Raw genomic sequence first — 18,168 nt, forward strand, 5'->3', positions numbered from 1 at the left:
CTAGAAGAAGGGCCATCCGACTATGAATGGCATATAAATCTAAAGATCAATTGAAAAACATTCGTAAGAGTTAAAACCCCTCCACAACTTCTACTTCTTCTAGATCTCGTTCAAAATCTCCGGATCAGAAATCTGAAGTTGTAGAAACATCTCCCTCATATCCTGAAGTATTAAGACAACCACCTTCTCTAGATTACACTCCCAAGTCTCCCGAAGTTCACTTCTTGATACAGAAATTGGAACAGATATCCATTTCTACCAAGAAACTTGAGAGACCCAAAGCCTCTGAAGAAAGTGTCACTTCCTTATTATGAGAAACTGGTGTATTAACTCGATTACAAAGTGAAAGGCTTGGAGTAACTCCTTTTGAGTTTCCCATTCAGTTGCAACGTAAGAAAGTTGCCACATCAAGATCTAAATCAGATACCAACACGATCACCTCACCTTTTCCTCCATTTACTTCCCCATTCACTTCTACTCAATCCACCTCTTCTTAACTATCCATTTCTTCAATTAGTACTGCTACTAGTAGTAGTAATCCAGTAGTAAGTTCTTCACCATCCATACCTACTTCTCGACCTTCCCATTTTCTCAATCTCCAACTCAATTTATGGCCAATCAACCCGCTCAACCTTGGACAAATCCTAGTGCATTACTGGTTGCTAATCCAAATGCTCTCCCGGCAAACCCAGAAAAATGGTTACCCAAGTATAATATTGATGATGGTCTACCTGCTGAAGAACATCTAAATAACTTTATGTAAGCCATGAATCTTAATGGAGTTTCACATGAAGATGTTGTAATCAGACTGTTTCCTTATACTTTCCAGGGATCTACAGGATCTTGGTATTTTTCCCTTCCATCGGGCTCAATAAGAAACTGGGATACTTTTCAAGAAATATTTCTTGCAAAATTTGGTGATGACAAGACTATAGCATCTTTAATCAATGATCTTTCCAACCTAAAAGCAGGTTCAGATGAAAGGATCAAAGACTTCAACTCCAAATTTAACAAGCTACTAAACAAAATCCCAGCTGCCTCTAAACCTGTAGTAGATGTACAAATATAGTGGTACATATCCTCCCTTCCCTCAAATATCACAATTTTTTTAGTTAGAGCCAATAAGGCTACCCTTGTATAAAACATAAAAGAAGATCTGTTTGTAGAAAGAAGAATTGTTGCCTTAGAAAAGAGATCACAAATAGAAGAAAGGAAATAAAAGGGAGTAACATTCAAGGATGATTCAAAAAAGAAAGCTCCAAAGGACCCTGTCAACCATGAAGACCTTCAGAAGGTGTTAAAGACCATGTCAAATGAAATGGTCGAAATCAAGAAACAAGTTGCAGAATCATCTACTCCCAAGAAACCTTTTCGCTCATTTAAAAGAAATCCTTCTTCTACATCTCAGCCACCGAATACTATTTCAAACGTTGAATCCAATCAATAACTGGAAGAAGACTCACCAACCGAAGAAGAAGTTGAAACTAAAGAAGAAGTTGAGTTAGATGGAATGTGGGACTTCATTCTTCCAACTAAAGAGGAAGCACAAGCTATGCCAGTGACTACAGGAAGTAAAAACTCTCATGATATATCTACAACAATTCAAAAACAAAAAGTTGCTACTCGTGTAAAGGAGAAGACTTTAAGTAAGAAATCTAAGACTACTCAAACTGATGTTATTTCATTAGATCCTCCAACTACTTCCAAAACTTTAGTAATCTCGGATACAATGGAATATAACATAGTCGAAGATATGAAAAAGACGAGAGCAAATATTTCATTACATGAACTGACTAAACTCAAACAACAACATAAAATCTTACTCAGAGAATTAAAAGCAGTTCCTGTATCTCCTTTACCATCCATTGTAGTCACTCAAGCTGCTTATGATATGGGAAAACCTCCTTCATCTTCAAACAAAGTAAATCCCACAGATCTAGTTCTGATAGGTGATAGGTTTATTTCTCATACACCTCCATTTCTTCTTACTTATGATATTTTCAACAGAAACATCCATAATTTCCTTCTTGATTCGGAAGCCTCTTCAAACATCATGGCAACGACTGTGGTCACCAAATTGAATATTACACCTCAAAAATTTGTTGTACACATAGTTCAATTGGACAGAACAAAAGTAGAGGTACTTGGAGAAATGATATCAGTTTCAATCAGGCTTTCCTCCAACCCAAAAGTTTCACAGATAATCGATATTCTAGTGGCTGATATCCCTGAATTTTATGGTTTAATTCTAAGTAGGGATTGGTCCGAAAATTTACATGGATACTTTGCAACTGATTGGTCTCACATGTGGTTGCCACACAATGGTAAACCTAACCAAATTAGAGTAAACCGTGAGAAATTCATGAAGTATACAGCCACTGATCTCTAGGGAAGCAATGAGCCAACAGCTTTCACCAATAACATCATTGGAAACTACTCCGCTGAATCATTCTTGGGATCCTTCAATGCACAAAGATCACTCTTCCCGGTTAATGTTGTAGTATCTCAAATAGAAAAAATTTCGTAAACTAATGCTACCAAGTGTATAGATCTAGTTGATAAATTTTTAGATAATTCATTATTCTGGACTCTTTATTTTGATGGTTCCAAGTCTGAAGATGGTGCAGGTGCTGGATGTATCCTAATCAGCCCACAAGGAGAAAAAACCATGTTAGCTTGCTTGAATTTCAGTGCACTAACAATACTGCAGAATATGAAGCATTGATTCAAGGGTTGTACAAAGCCATTGGCCTTGATGTCAAGTATTTGCAAGTATATGGAGACTCTAAAATAGTTATTAAACAGGTAAGAAACACAATCCATTGTGTGTATGGGCATCTCAAACATTATCAGTCTTTAGCCCAGAATCTTACTTCTCACTTCACTGATAATGTAACAAATTGGCGAGTACTTAAAAATGGTGTTGATATAATTGATTTCCTTACATCAGAAGGATCTTATGAGGAACAAATCATAGATGAACATGAACATGAATTGAAAATCAAGCATAAACAAGATTAAAATCCAATTCCAAAGTCTGTAGTCAAATGGAAGATCTTTATGATTTGAAGGACATATTTAAGAAGATTACGAACTTCAAGACTCAGAGTTCTACTTTGAGATTTGAAGTGGTAAACCTAGGTACAATTGAAAAACCTCAAAATGTCAACCTAGGTCTTGTTTTATCATCCGAAGAAGGGATATCATTCATCAAGTTGTTGAAAACATACAAAGGTGTCTTTGCCTAGGATTATTTAGATCTCAAGACCTATGATACCTCTGTAATTCAACATACTATACTGATGACCTCTAATGAGAAACGAGTTCAACAGAAGTTCAAAAAGATTCATCCAAACCTTGAAAGTCAAATCAAATATGAGTTGAACAAACTTCTGAAAGCAAAGATAATCTTTCCTATTAGACACTCAAAATGGGTATCAAATATGGTTCCTGTCAGGAAAAAGAATGGAGACATTAGGATTTGTATTGATTTTAGGAACTTAAACAGAGCTTGTCAAAAGGATAACTTTCCTTTGCCTACCATGGAGAAAATATTGCAATCAGTTGCAGGTTCTGAGCTAATGTCTTTTCTAGATGGATTTTCAGGATACAATCAGATTCTTGTACATCCAAATGACAGATTGAAGACAACATTTAGGACCAAGTGGGGGACATACGCTTATCAGAAGATGCCTTTTGGACTCATCAATGCAGGTGCTACATTTCAACGCGCCATGGATATTGCTTTTAAAGGTCTGATTAATAAATCAGTTGTTATTTACCTAGATGACATTATAGTCTACTCTAGGAACATAAACAATCATTTGAATGACCTAAAGCATATCTTTGAAAGATGCAAGAAATATGGCATTTCTTTGAATCCCAAAAAGTCATACTTTGCTTTAGTAGAAGGCAAGCTTCTCGGATTCATAGTGTCCAAGAAAGGAATTTATATTGATCCTGATAGAATCCAAGAAATTGAAAAGATTCCTCTCCCACATAACAAAAAGGCCATGCAATCATTCCTAGGCTAGATCAATTTTATAAAATTATTTGTTCCATATTTCTCACAGGTTGTTCTACCCCTTCAATCAATGATAAGAAAGAATGCAATCTTCAAATGGGGTAAAGATGAAAGAGAGTCATTTGAGTTAATAAAAAAAGCCATTATCAATGCTCCTTCTTTAACAACTCCAGACTTTCTTAAACCATTTGTATTACACACATTTTCATCTAATACATCATATGCAGCAACTTTAACATAGTTGAACGATCAAAACATAGAGGTACCTATCTCTTTTTTCAGTTCCAATTTACAGGGTGCCGAGTTAAACTACTCAACTGTTGAGAAACAAGATTTTTTTGTCTTTAAAACCTTGAAATATTTCAGACCTTTTCTCCTCAAGACCCATAGAAAAATAATTGTACCTTACCCTGCAGTAAGGAAATTATTGATTCAAAGAGAAGTGGGGGAGAAAAGATCAAATTGGGTCACTGCACTTCAAGAGTACGATGTAGAAATCCGGCCAGCTAAAATTGTTAGGGGCCAAGGTTTTTGCAAGATGCTAACTAGAGCTTCCCACTTATCAACAAAAGAAGACCAAGGTAATGAAGTGCAAACATCATAGATAAGCCTCAACGATGCATAATCACAGTATGTTAATTTGAAGTTTTATTTAAAGAATGGATATGCTCTTATGCATCTCAATTACAAAACAAAATGTCCTTTAAGGTTGAAATCAAATCAGTATGAATTAATTGATGTTGTATTATTTAGAAAAAATTATGATTCAGTATTATTAAGATGCCCAGAAAAACCTGAAGCTAAAAAGGTTATGCAGGAGTTACATGATGGACCAGTTGGAGGTCATTTCGGAGGAAACACCACAGCTCACAAAATCCTGCATGCAGGTTATTATTGCCCAACACTATTTAAGGATGCACATGATTATGCAAGAAAATGTAAAACTTGTCAAATTGTAGCTAGAAGAGAAAAGAAACCAGCATTCCCTTTGCAGGCAGTGAATATCCAACAACCATTTGAACAATTGGGATTAGATATAATTCGTGAGATTGTTCCTAACTCATCCAAGCAAAACAAGTACATCCTTACATCTACTGATTATTTCACAAAATGGGTAGAATCTATCCCACTAAAGGTAGCTAATACAGAAAGTATTACAGACTTTATTGATCAATACATAATCACCAGGTTTGGCCTACCCACAGCTTTAATGTTTGATAATGCATCTTATTTTTCTGGAAATACTATGGTAGAATTTTCTTTGAAAAGAGGTTTCAAATTGAAGTATTCAGCCAAATATTATCCACAAGGTAATGGATTAGCCGAATCAACAAGCAAAAACCTCATCAGAAACATCAAGAGGACTATAGACCAAAATCATAGGAATTGGCACAAAGCATTAACATTTTCTCTTTGGGCAGATAGAATAACACAGAAGGCCTCAATCGGTTCTTCTCCTTTTGCTTTAGTTTATGGAAAAGAAGTAGTTCTCCCCACAAACATAACAATCCCATCTCTCGCCCTAGTGAAATTTATCAATGAAAATCCTTCATCTTCTCTTCAAGCAAGACAATTTCAAATCCTTAAGCTTGAAGAAGAAAGAGAAAAGGCTAAATCTACCCATTCCCATCATCAACAGTTAGTCAAAGCCTCTTTTGATACAACCTCTGCCAGTCATAAAACTTTTGAAGTAGGTGATTTGGTTTTGAAATGGGACAAAGCACATGAAGAAAAAGGTAAGCATACCAAGTTCCAAAGACTGTGGCTTGGACCATTCCAAATCATTGAGAAAATTGGTCAATCAACATTTCTTTTACAAGACTTGTCAGGTAAGATGGATTCCTTGCCCGTTAATGGGAAAATTCTGAGAAAAAAAAAACTTTTCCTAGAAGACAACCTCTTCTAATTTTGTATCATATTGTCTTTAAGATTCTTAGGAAAAATAAAGGTTATGGTAGTGTTTACTTTTGCTTCTCAAAATAAAATCTCTAATAATATTTTGATTTTTCGCTTCTATAAGTAAGAAAAGTTAAAGAAGTAATTAGAGAATTTGAGTATCAAAGTGAACCTTATTTCTTTGAAAAAGCTTGACCTCGCTAAAAACACTTATTCTATGAACAAGCTCTTATCTTTATAAGGTATAGATGTTTTGTTATCAGTCAAGAAAAGAATCTTTAACCTAGTAAGGACTTTCTACAGATGAGTATCTCAAAACTCTATTATTATCATCCAAAACTCTTAAAAAGGGCCAATGATTCACCCCATCTGATAAAATTTTCTTCTTCTTTTTTTTTCAGAGTGTAATTCTAAAATATGCAAAACTTAAAAGATAATAAGTCTCATTACGAGCTTGTTTACCATGATCATAGGGGAATAATTAAACTGATATTACCAAAACTGCATATCAAAACAGGGTAATAGCCAATGATCTAATCAATCAAAGGACAAGGGGTCTCATCAAGAGCCAGCTTGTTCAGTTTAGTTACAACTAGTGAATGGCATTGTCATTATTGGGTTACCAAGCCTAGACAATGTCTTTTAAGAAACTTGAAAAGAAAATTTACATCAAAAGAAAAAACAAGGTCCGAATGAGAAAGAAAAGCAAATGAATATTATTTTGAATTCTGAAAATTCCTTCAGATGGGACAATGAATCATTGTTGGTTAAAAGATAACCCTGTTGGGGCTATGAATGCCTGCTGGTAGTAGAGGCTCTATCTGTGATGAATGAGTAAACAATAAAAACTAATTTGTAGAAGACACCTGCTTTACCTCTTTAAATCTTATTATTCACTGATGCAAACATTTGTATTTTTATCACTATAAGAGTCAAGTAGTTGAATAGATAGATTGAGTGAGTGATTATGATTTCAAATAAATGTTGTTTAGTTTATGACTCATGTAATTATTATCCCTATAACTCTCCTAATTTTGAAAGTTTTATAAATTTCAAAAGATCAATCAGAGATAGCTGGTTCTCCCAAGTGAATCGCCAATTGTTGTACTATGTAACAACCCCCCCATTTATACGAGTAATAGTTAATATTTGACATATAAATGGGGACCCTTTTAATTTTTTAGCCTTTGAAAATAAATGCTAACTCTACAAATTTGCCTTAAAAACCTTCAAAAAGGAACTCATGCTTAAAGCTCTTATCGCAAATCGCATCTCGTAGTTTTCCATGTAATAATTGTTAACATTCCATCGAAAATCCTGAAATGCAATATGCGATGAGGTCCCCGCTGCGATTTTCCGATCACAACACTTGAATAACACACGATCGCACTTCATAAACCATAAATTGATAAAGCATGACATTTTGTCACCCCTTAAGATTTTGCAAAATGCGATATTGCGATTTTAGCAATCGCATCTCACATTAACTCCGAATAACGTTATATGGCAATTGAAAGTTGCGATGCGCAAATAAAGCGTGAAGCGTGGGAAGTTACTAAGTTTTAATGAAATATTAAGTGGTTTGACAAAGTAATTAATGTTTAGCAACTCGAGGAGAGGAATTAATGTTTTCAAGTTATTTCTAGTTAACACAGAAATCTCATGCAAAATCTTCCATGATTCAAAGTCATTTCAAAGAACTCTCTGCCTTAATTTCCCTCCATTATGTGTGCTGATATATCTCTTTCATTTCAACCAAGCTTCAAAAGAGATTTCATTAAGAAAGGTAATGCAAAAGCAGAAGAAGGAGAGCATTACAGAGTCTAAGGTATCAGAGATGTTGCCTATATTCGCTTATACAGTTTGCAGCGCCGATGGAGAAGCGACAGCATGGGAAGTCATATATAACATACTTGAAGATGAGCTGCCTAAAATTATTGTTACAAAGGCAACCACTGACTCAAAAAAACCTTCAGAGATCCAATTCAAAGATGTTGCTGGCTCCTTCCTTCAAAGAATAGGAGCAAGAGCGAAAATACTCCCATACACTGATATGATTAGATGGGTGGTGGAAAATCTCAGTATTAAAGACAGGCAATTCAGGAACTCAAAGATGGAGCTAATGGGGTCATTCAAAGCTGAAGACCTGAAGCAAATGTATCATATTCATGACCCTCGGGATATATATGACAAATCTTACCTGGCCAACTTCGCAAAGAAGAATGAAGAACCCTTCAAGATGATCCAGGGTTGGAGGGTCCTAGAGAACAAATTCAAATATGCTAAAACGAGTATGTATCCCATAGCTTCTTTGGAAAACCCTTATAACTATGCAGCTTCTATGTTATGTAGATTATACGGATTACCTAATAATACCAAGTTTTCCATAGAATGGATTCCTTTAATTGATGCTTGTGTCAATTCCCACATAATGAATTGGGCCACTATCTTATCTGATAACCTAGCTACTGCTATTTCCGAGTACCGTCAAAAGAGATCCACCTCCACAAAGAACCTTCCTCCATTTTATTTTAGTGCCTATATCATGGATGCCATCTGTTTCTGTACTAAATTTCCAATCATGGGTTGGAAATGGACTTTGCAAGACCCCTACCCCATCCATCTCAACCACAAACAGATTTGGGAATCCCATTATATACCCCATTTTTATAAAATATGGCATGGTCTCATTTTACCATTGCATCAATTTATTTTTCATAAGAAAGCCCCTAGGTTTTCTAGAGAAGCCGCTACAGACCTTCTCGCAGTAGGAAAGTATTTTGTTGCTCCTAAGACAACAGATGCCCAGGAAACCACGAAATATCACACTCCTCTACAAACTCAGAAAACTTCAGAGTCTGAGCCAATGGATGAGCAAGGGACAAGTTCGCAGCATACATAAATCATTCCTGCTTTGCCCACATCGGAAATTATCCTAAAGGTGACTGAAATTCCTCCTTTAGATGTGTTCTATAGCCCACTGCATAAGGTTGTAGTGAGAAGACAGAGGAAAAGAAGGAGGGTGGAGACACCCGAGATCCCACCAGGGAATGAGCCAATGGACATAGTTTGGAAGGATATTCCTTCCAATCTTGCTGAAAATTTGACCAAACTGTCACAGTTTACAGGGGCATATGCAACTGCCATCATGGATAAAGCTACGGAGGTATCTATTTTGTTAAGGGAAAGGGAAGAAAAGATAGCGCGGCTCAAGCAACAACTTAAAATTGAGAAGGCAAGTGTGAACAAGCAATCCACTGAACAACTAGCCCAATGGCAACAGAATATGGAGATATTAAAGATAAGCCATGAAACAGACATCTATGCAAAGAACATGCAAATCCAATAATTGCAAGAAGCCATGGAAAAATATAAAGATGTCCATACTGTTGATGAATTCATCAAAGAGGCGTTAGAGCTAAATTCTCTTCTATCAAAACAACAACATTTATTTTTCCAAAGAATATCGCATGTCACTACTTATCTAATTAACAGTGATCAGTTACCGGATAAGGCAATTGATCAGAGAACTGAATTTAATGATTTAAATACAAAGATCTATGATTCATTGAATGGAAAGAAACTGAAGAAGGAAGGAGAACTAATCTGCCCAAGATTGAGGAGACACATAAGGACATTTTATTCACATATTGGGATGCGCGGATCAAGCAGGCTAAATTAGCAGTGGCAAGAGCAATAGGAGTGGCAAAGAACATAGTAAAAGCAGTAAATCACACTTTGCACACTACCAACTTGATGAAAGAAGGTAATCCAAAGACGCTGCCAGATTTGAATGACTTGGATAAAAACTGGAAGGCAAAGGTGAAAACCCAAAGGGAAGCGATCACAAAGTTATCAAAGACTGACTGGGAGGCATATTGGCAATTCCTTGTCAAACCTCATAGCCAAATAATGATGCTCAATTGTTCACTCCATTCAACGCAAAGGATGTTGCCACCTCTCACAGATGTTATCTTCACAGGACAAGTCAGAATGCAGTTTGTGGCACCTCCTCAAGTGAAACCGATGTCTCATATATGCAATCTAAAGGAAAAGCTAGCAGACAGCAAGTCACCTTTATAACCTCTGCTCATCAAATCACTTTTATTTTTAGAGCTAGTTTCTAGTTAAGAGGAAGGTTGTTTGAAACCTCCTCAAATATTTTGTATAATCTATTTTTGAACTTTAGTTAGATAGTATTTATACCCTTCTCACGCATTTAGAGAAGGGTCCAGAATTTTATCAAAAACATTTGCAAAGAATGCACTTCTGTAAGTTTGTGAATCCCTTGATGAAATTATGGAACATGATCATTTCTTTTGAATATCAGACTACTTTCCTTTGTTGATGCACTATTGTATACTTGGAGAATAATTTGATCTGAAGAAAGGAGCTGGTCTATGTTATTAGTAAAATGAGCAGAACCTCACACATATGGTACTTTTATCTTGAATGATTAGTTCTGTTTTTGTTTAATTAGTGATAACATTTCGTTTTCATGAATTATATATCGAATACGTTCTTTCTGTTATGTGTTAATTGCACTACTGTATGATGCTTAGCTGAAAGTATTTATTTTCATATATGATCATTAATATATGTGATATAGTTTATACATTTCTTTGACTAAATAGTCAAAGAAATTATCTTTACACGTTATCATCTCTGTTTAATGCGTGAATGATCTTTATTATCACATGTCAAACATATATCTTTTTAGATCGCATATCACACAGAATACCTGAGTTTATATTAGATTAAGTTAGCTAGAGATTTGCATGCTAGAATAGGTCATTTAGTTATCATTATTCTTATTGCAATCACTGCAAAACCACCCATTCTCATTTTAAAACTCACATTGGGAACTCGTCCCATCATCCCCAGTCGGAGCCACCATACCAAACGAAAAAGGAACTACCTTTACGGTCCAGACCGGGTGGTTATCCCCCATGTTGGAGTAGCAGAAATCCGAGGCTTCAACAAGCGTGCACCACGAAAATGGAACATGGAAGATGAGGAAGCTCGAATGGAGAATGAGAGAAATTATCGCAATATCTTCTTCACCATGGCAAAGAAAGTTGACAAGTTGTTTGCAGAATATGAGAAGACAATCAAGCCTAAGAAGAAAGAACCAAATGAACATGCATCAGTAAATCATGAAGGTGGAAGAGGAGAGCCTCTTGAACCACCCTCTCCATCCTCTAGTGACAATTCTTCTTCTTCTTCTTCTCATCACTCTAACAGGCATCATATGAATACATCTAAGAAGCCCTTTTTAAAGCTAGTTGTAAAATTTGCTTTGCCCACGTATAATGAAGAATGTAATGCAGAGAAACTAAACAATTGGATTTGACAAATCGAGGTTTATATTTGGATTCAACTGATTGAGGAAGATGAGTCCAAGATCCAATTAGTATCTCTTTAGCCAAGTGGCACCTCTCTCGTCTAGTGGGAGAGCAAGTTCCAGAAAGGCATAAAAAATTGGTTAATCTCCTTTCTTCTTGGTCCAATTTTGTTTATGCATTTAAATATCAGTTTTATCCTTTGGGTTATTGACAGGACACTTTAATGGAATGGTAATATTTGAGACAAGGAAAGGGTCAAAATGTACAAATATTCACATAAGAGTTTAGAAAACAAGCATTGAATTTGGGCATTTCACTTGATTCACTTGAAAATGTAACAAAGTATATTGGTGATTTACATAGTTACATTAAGCATTGTTATTATTTGAGCCTACCATTATAGATGTGGCTAGCATGAAGGCCATTCACCTTGAAAACAGGGGCAAGAATGATAAATAAGTGCAAACAAAGAAATCATATTTCAAACCTCATAATGGAAAGTTCAAAGGAAAAGGCAAGGGAAAGGACAAGAAGGAAACTACAACCAAGAGGAAGGAAGGAGCAAATACATCTTGCACACATTGCAAGAAGGAAGTCCATGATGATGAACATTATTGGAAGTTGTAACCGGAGTTGAAACCAAAGAGATTTGATGGAAGAATAAGAAAAATACGGTGGCAACCGCGCAGCAGGACCTTGCTTCCGATTCTAGTGATGAGACACTGATCACAACAATGGGCACACAAGGTACTCTTTCTCTTCATGCTAATGAAAATTATGAATCACATGCAAGTACAAGTTCTTTAAATGAGCCTCTTGTTAATGAATGAAAGAGAATTGAATTGTTCCATATTAGAGTCATCATGAAACATACTAAAGTGGAAACCTTGTTTGATCCGGGCTCACAAGCAAATTTGATTTAAAAATCTTTGGTTAAAAAGTTAGGATTAGAAAGAAAGCCTCATTCGAAGCTCTACCCTCTTAGCTAGGTGTGTGATAAAGCAAAATTACATGCAACCACACAGTGTAGAGCTAGATTTGTGATTGCATCCAAACTAGTAGATGAGGTTGATCTTGATGTTGTACCCTTGGATATTTGTTGCATTGTATTGGGGACTCTGTATTTGTATGACAGGAAAGCAATTTTCTTTCACCATGAAAACAAGTATCATCTCACGAAAGATGAGGTGGAATACATTGTCAGATCTCTTCGTCCAAAATTAGTGCCAGTCTTGTAAGTGCAGGTCAGATGAAGAGATTGATCAATTCCAGCAAAGGGTGCATGCTCATGGTTGTGAGAGAAAAATATGTCGAGACATTTGAAGCTTTCCAAGGTTGTGATCCCACTCATAAAAAGGAATTGTATGAAATTGTTTCTAACTATGATGGGATTTTTCAGGAAGCAAATGGTTGCCTCCAAAGAGTGAGATCCAACATGAGATTCACTTGCATTAGGATGCTTCTTTACCCAACATTGGTATGTACAAGTTGTCAGCCATTGAGATGGATGAGATAAAGAAGCAGGTACAAGAATTGTTGAACCAAGGGGTCATAAGGCCAAGTTCTTCTCCATGTGGTTTACCTATTGTGTTGGTTCCAAAAAAGGATGGCACATGGAGGATTTGCGTAGACTACAGGGCATTCAACAAAATAACGGTGAGGAATTAGTACCCTCTCCCTCACATTCATAATTAATTAGATCAATTGAAAAAGGTTGTCTATTTCACAAAACTGGACTTACACAATGGCTATCATCAGGTCAAGATTGCAAAACAAGATCTATGGAAGACTGCATTCAAGACCAAACAGGGGTTGTTTGAATGGATGGTGATGCCATTCGGATTATGTTATGCTCCAGCCACATTCATGAGGGTGATGAATGATATTTTTCAGGAATTTTCTTGATGATTTTGTACTTGTGTATCTTGATGACATTCTTGTTTACAGTAGAACATGGGATGATCATATGATTCATGTTAAAAATGTGCTTGATGTTTTGCAAAAAGAAAAATTTTATGTCAAAATGTCTAAGTGTGAATTTGATAAGACCTCTTTGGTTTACTCAGGTCACATTGTCGGTGGTGGACAATTGAAAATATATCATTCTAAAATTGATGTGATTGTAAAGTGGCTTAAACCCACCAATGTTATAGAGGCTCATGGATTTTTGGGTGCAATACAATACTAGAGAAGGTTCATTGCCAACTTCTCTGTCATTGCATCCCCCTTACATGCATTAACGAGTGTGAAGAAAACCTTTCAGGGGGGAGGAAAACAACATAAATCCTTTGATACACTAAAAGAGAAGATCAGTACCACACTAGTTTTGTCCTTACTTGACCTCCAACAGCCTTTTGAGATCGAGATAGATGCCGGGGAATATGCCATGGGAGCAGTATTGATGCAGTAGAGGAAACTTGTATGTTACCATTCAGAGACATTCTCCCAAGTTTTTGTGAACTATCCCACATATGGAAAGGAGTTGTATGCCTTGGTTCAAAGCATGAAGAAGTGGACACACTATTTGATCAGTAAGGAGACCATCATTCATACAAATCACCAGCCCTTGCAGTAACTCCAGTCGCAGACCAAGATTCAACAAGCATGTCATTTCATATGGATGGGCTTCCTCCAATAGTTTCACTTGGTAATAAAATACAAGAAGGGCACCAGCAACAAAGTGGCAGGTATTCTTTCTCGCCCTCGTACTTTTGCATCTATAGTTTTGTAAAATGCTTCTTTGTCTTTTGAAAGTTATGTTGAAAAGTATGTTGATGATGATGATTTTAAGGATATTTATGCAAAGATGACTCATGGATTGCAGGTGGATAATTACCATTTGCAAGGAAAGTTATTATAGCACCTTGGAAAACTTTGTATCGCCACCAATGAAAGAATACATGTAACCATAGAGGCACATACCTAGACTCTTGTGTCAGGTCATTTTGGAGTAGGGAAAAATTTGTGTCATTTGTAGAGGTTGTGTTATTGGCCTCACATGAAAAATGTTGTGAATCGATATGTAAAGGGATGTGTGTTGTGTTCAGTTAGCAAGCCCACTAATAGAAAATTGGGGCTCTACACACCACTCCCTATTCTGATTCATCCATGAGGAAGTGTGTCAATGGATTTTGTAGGTGGTTTTCTTTTGTCTAGGAGGGGTCATGATTATTTGTATGTCGTTGTGGATCAATTTAGAAAAATGTGTGTCTTAATGCCTTGTTAAAAGCAAGTCATTGTAGACAAGACTGCTCATCTCTTCTTCTAGTTTGTATGGGGTCCACTTTAGGTTGCCCACATCCATTATGTTTAATCAAGTCTCTCACTTTCTTGGAGAGTTTTGGACAAATTTGTGGAGAATGATGGACACCAAGTTAAATAGGAGCATGACATTTCATCCGTAGACCGACGAACAAAGAAACTTTTTTAACGCATAGTGATACACTTACTTTGAGGATATTGTGGCAAGCATCCCAAGTTATGGGACAAGCAGCTTCCCTATGTACAACATTCATACAAATAGGGAGTGCATTCATCCACTCAGAGCTCACTATTCGAGACATGCTTTGGGTGTTTTCCAAAGGATCCCTTAGACATGCTCTTTGGGAGAGATGAAGGTTCCAATAGGAAAGATGACAGGGACAAAGCCCGAAATTTCATTCAGCAAATTCAGATGATTCAACAGGCAGTGCACGAGCAATTGGAGGAAATTCAAGCACAATACAAAGCTCGACATGACATGCACCAAGTTAATCACCAATTCCAGGTTGGAGACAAAGTGTGGCTCCACATCAGCAAAGACAAAATGAAAGGGGAAGGAAAGAAGTTGATACCAATTTGATATGGTCCATTCATCATATTAGAGAAGATTGGAGACAATGCTTTTCATCTCGATTTTCCAGCATACATGCATATGTACTCAGTGGTGAATGTTGAAAACTTGAAGCTTTATGAGCCTCCTTTGATCATGGACACCGAAGAGGTTGGACAGGTTCCTACAGTGGATGATTTTGCACCTGAATACTTGGACAAGCTACCAGAGGACATCATTCTTGATAGAAATACCAGGACTTCACGATGGGGAGATGTAGAGTACCATCATATTGATTTCAAAGGAATGCATTCAAGTAAGGCCCGATGCATTGAAAAGAAGAAAGCGAGGGAGCAAATCCCTCCCTTTCCAATTGACTAATAAAGCTTTTAGTAGTCCAAAAGCTCATTTGTGGGGAGGAATGATCATTGAAATAGAAGTGGCATTGAAATAGGTCAAAAATAAAAGTCATCAGATGGAAGTGAAACTAGGACCAAATCGTAGTGCTAGTCACCCTAATTCCAACCGTGTAAACAACACTCAAATATGAGTTTGTATGCTGAAGATAAAGTTGGTAAAATTTATAGTCAAATCGGGCCAAGTGGAAGTCACTAATGAGGCAACAATTTGCTGAAGGGACGTCGCATGGAAAAGGACGGACGGAAAGGGTGAATTTTTCGCCTCCTTAATTCATCTAGTAACCCTTAAAAACAGGTGGAAAAATTTTAACCAATGGTTCTTAAAAAATAAAATAAAAATATAATTTTGGGGTGGAAGGTTGCCACCCCCAAATGGATCCAACGACATAAAAAAACATATATGTGTGTGTGCGTGTGTGTGTGTGTGATATGGTGGGCAGGGCACCCACCAACGGACCCGCCCAACCACTAACCACAATGGCGCCACATGGAGGAGGTCGGTGGGGTTCAAACTTGCCTGACCCATGTGGATCGGCCCACCAACGAGCGACCCCAAACATTAAATATGCCAACGATATCATTTAAACCACCGCAATATTTAATCAACGTATTGTTATTGACCGCGCCATAAATATCACATTGCACCAAAAACAAAGGTTTTGCGGGGTTCGACCTCAGAACCTCTCCAACCAACAACACATTAATTCTAGATCGCCATCCAATGAGCTAACGACTCACCATTGGTATTTCCACCACCTGACTTACATATAAACCTTACATTTTCCCATTGGACCGATGACAGAGGAGCGGAGCAGTGAAACCAAGAGCAGCCAGGGGTGGCGAAACCCTAAGTAGGGAAGTTTGCTAAATTCTGAAAAGATTCCTTTGGAGTCCAGAGGTGCCAACATCATAATTTGACAAATTTATAGTCATTTTTATACGATTTCATGACACGAATCCAATGGTGATGTTTGTTTCTACATTTGAGCTCTGAATTTTTCATCCATGACCGATATTGGAGGTATAAGGGTCATTTTTGTAAAGTTTATTGTAATTCATTTCTTTGTTGCCACTTAATGAAAGAAGGCATCCCCACTTTGAGCAGGGCCCGAAGACATAGCCCACATTGGGTAAACTCCATAATCAAATCATTTGTGTGCCATTGATCTCATGGTTGCTTTATGATTTCCGCTTCTTTTCATGTGTTTAAGTTACTTGGTTACATGCTTTTTTATATGTGATTCTCTATGCATCTTTGAAGTTAAAAGATCTGGATCATTTGGATCATCCCGTCCAAATCTTAATAACCCAGTTTGATCTTGGGTATTAAAAGGTGTATCATCAATATCTTCTAGCTATCAACAAACACGGGCATTATTTAATGTTGGACAACAATTGGATAAATCATGAATGTATCAATTTCAATGAAATATGTCTTAACAAATAAAAATATAAAATGCATGAATATATATATAGATATAGATATTGAATAATGGAACATCATTTTATAGACAACCTTTTTTATACAATAATTTAAAATAAAACACAATTTTGACAACATAGTTTATAAAATGTCAGTCCACACTCATTGATTGGTCTTTGGCTTTCTTCCCTTAAGAACATCCTTAGGGAGACTTTGTTCTTCCCTTTTATTTCGCACATGAGCGTGTTTTAAGAAGGGGTAATTAATCAATAACTCATCCCCAATTGTAAGGTCCATAAAAGCCTCAACCATTATCAATATATCAACCTCTCCTTCCATATCTCCATCTTTATCATTTATGACCTCAACAAATTGACAATTCAGTCTTACAATAGGGTTCCTTCCCTTACTACTATTTATAAATCCTACAATATTTTTGTTTGTGTACTCACATCCATCTATATACATAAGATGACCTATATTCATTTCTTTTACACTTTCCAATTGGAGACGATGTGTATATATATTTAATTTATACAATATGCTAACATGCTATGCTTATATTATGCTAGCATTCTCCATTCACCACTATAATATGACAGATCATAATATGGCATTAATCTCCTAGTGGTTTGTTGTGAATTGTTTCTATGTTTAGATCCCACATGGACATTTTGGACAATAAATAGGACTATATTTTTCCATGAATATTGGAGGGTTGTATCATGTAGTTGTATCCCAAATTGAAACACCTCATACACTCTAGGTAGTTGTTGATCATTTGGCCAAGTGAAATATAGTCGAAGATCAAATGTCTCTTTGTAAATTGATCTCAATATCAAGGGAAATTCATCATCTCCATCAGTTCATTATCATAGGGTATGTAGTCCACCTTCCCTTTGTCTTTAAGAAGTTATGCATCTTTCAACCGGTTCTTGTTTTGTTACTTGTTTTCATCAATTCCTCATCTTCTGAGTTGGTATATGTGCACATATTTTTGTTAGATGTATCATCATATAAATGATCATCGAACTCTAGGCTGGAAGTCCATGCTCCAGGAAAATTTCAACTAAGAACTTTATCTTCAAGTAATCATTAAGAAAAAAAACATTTATTTAAATAATATAAAATGGTGTTTAAAAGAAGAATGAAGATTATTTAAATCAAATAGGAAAAATCCTTACCACAATTCCTATTGGATTCAAATTGATTGTAGGAGGAATACTACCAATTGGAATCTCATCATTTAT

This window comes from Pinus tabuliformis, chromosome 3_2 (genome assembly GCF_031772625.1).
Source record: "Pinus tabuliformis cultivar Carrire ecotype Pingquan chromosome 3_2, CPIR1, whole genome shotgun sequence".
NCBI lineage: Eukaryota > Viridiplantae > Streptophyta > Pinopsida > Pinales > Pinaceae > Pinus > Pinus tabuliformis.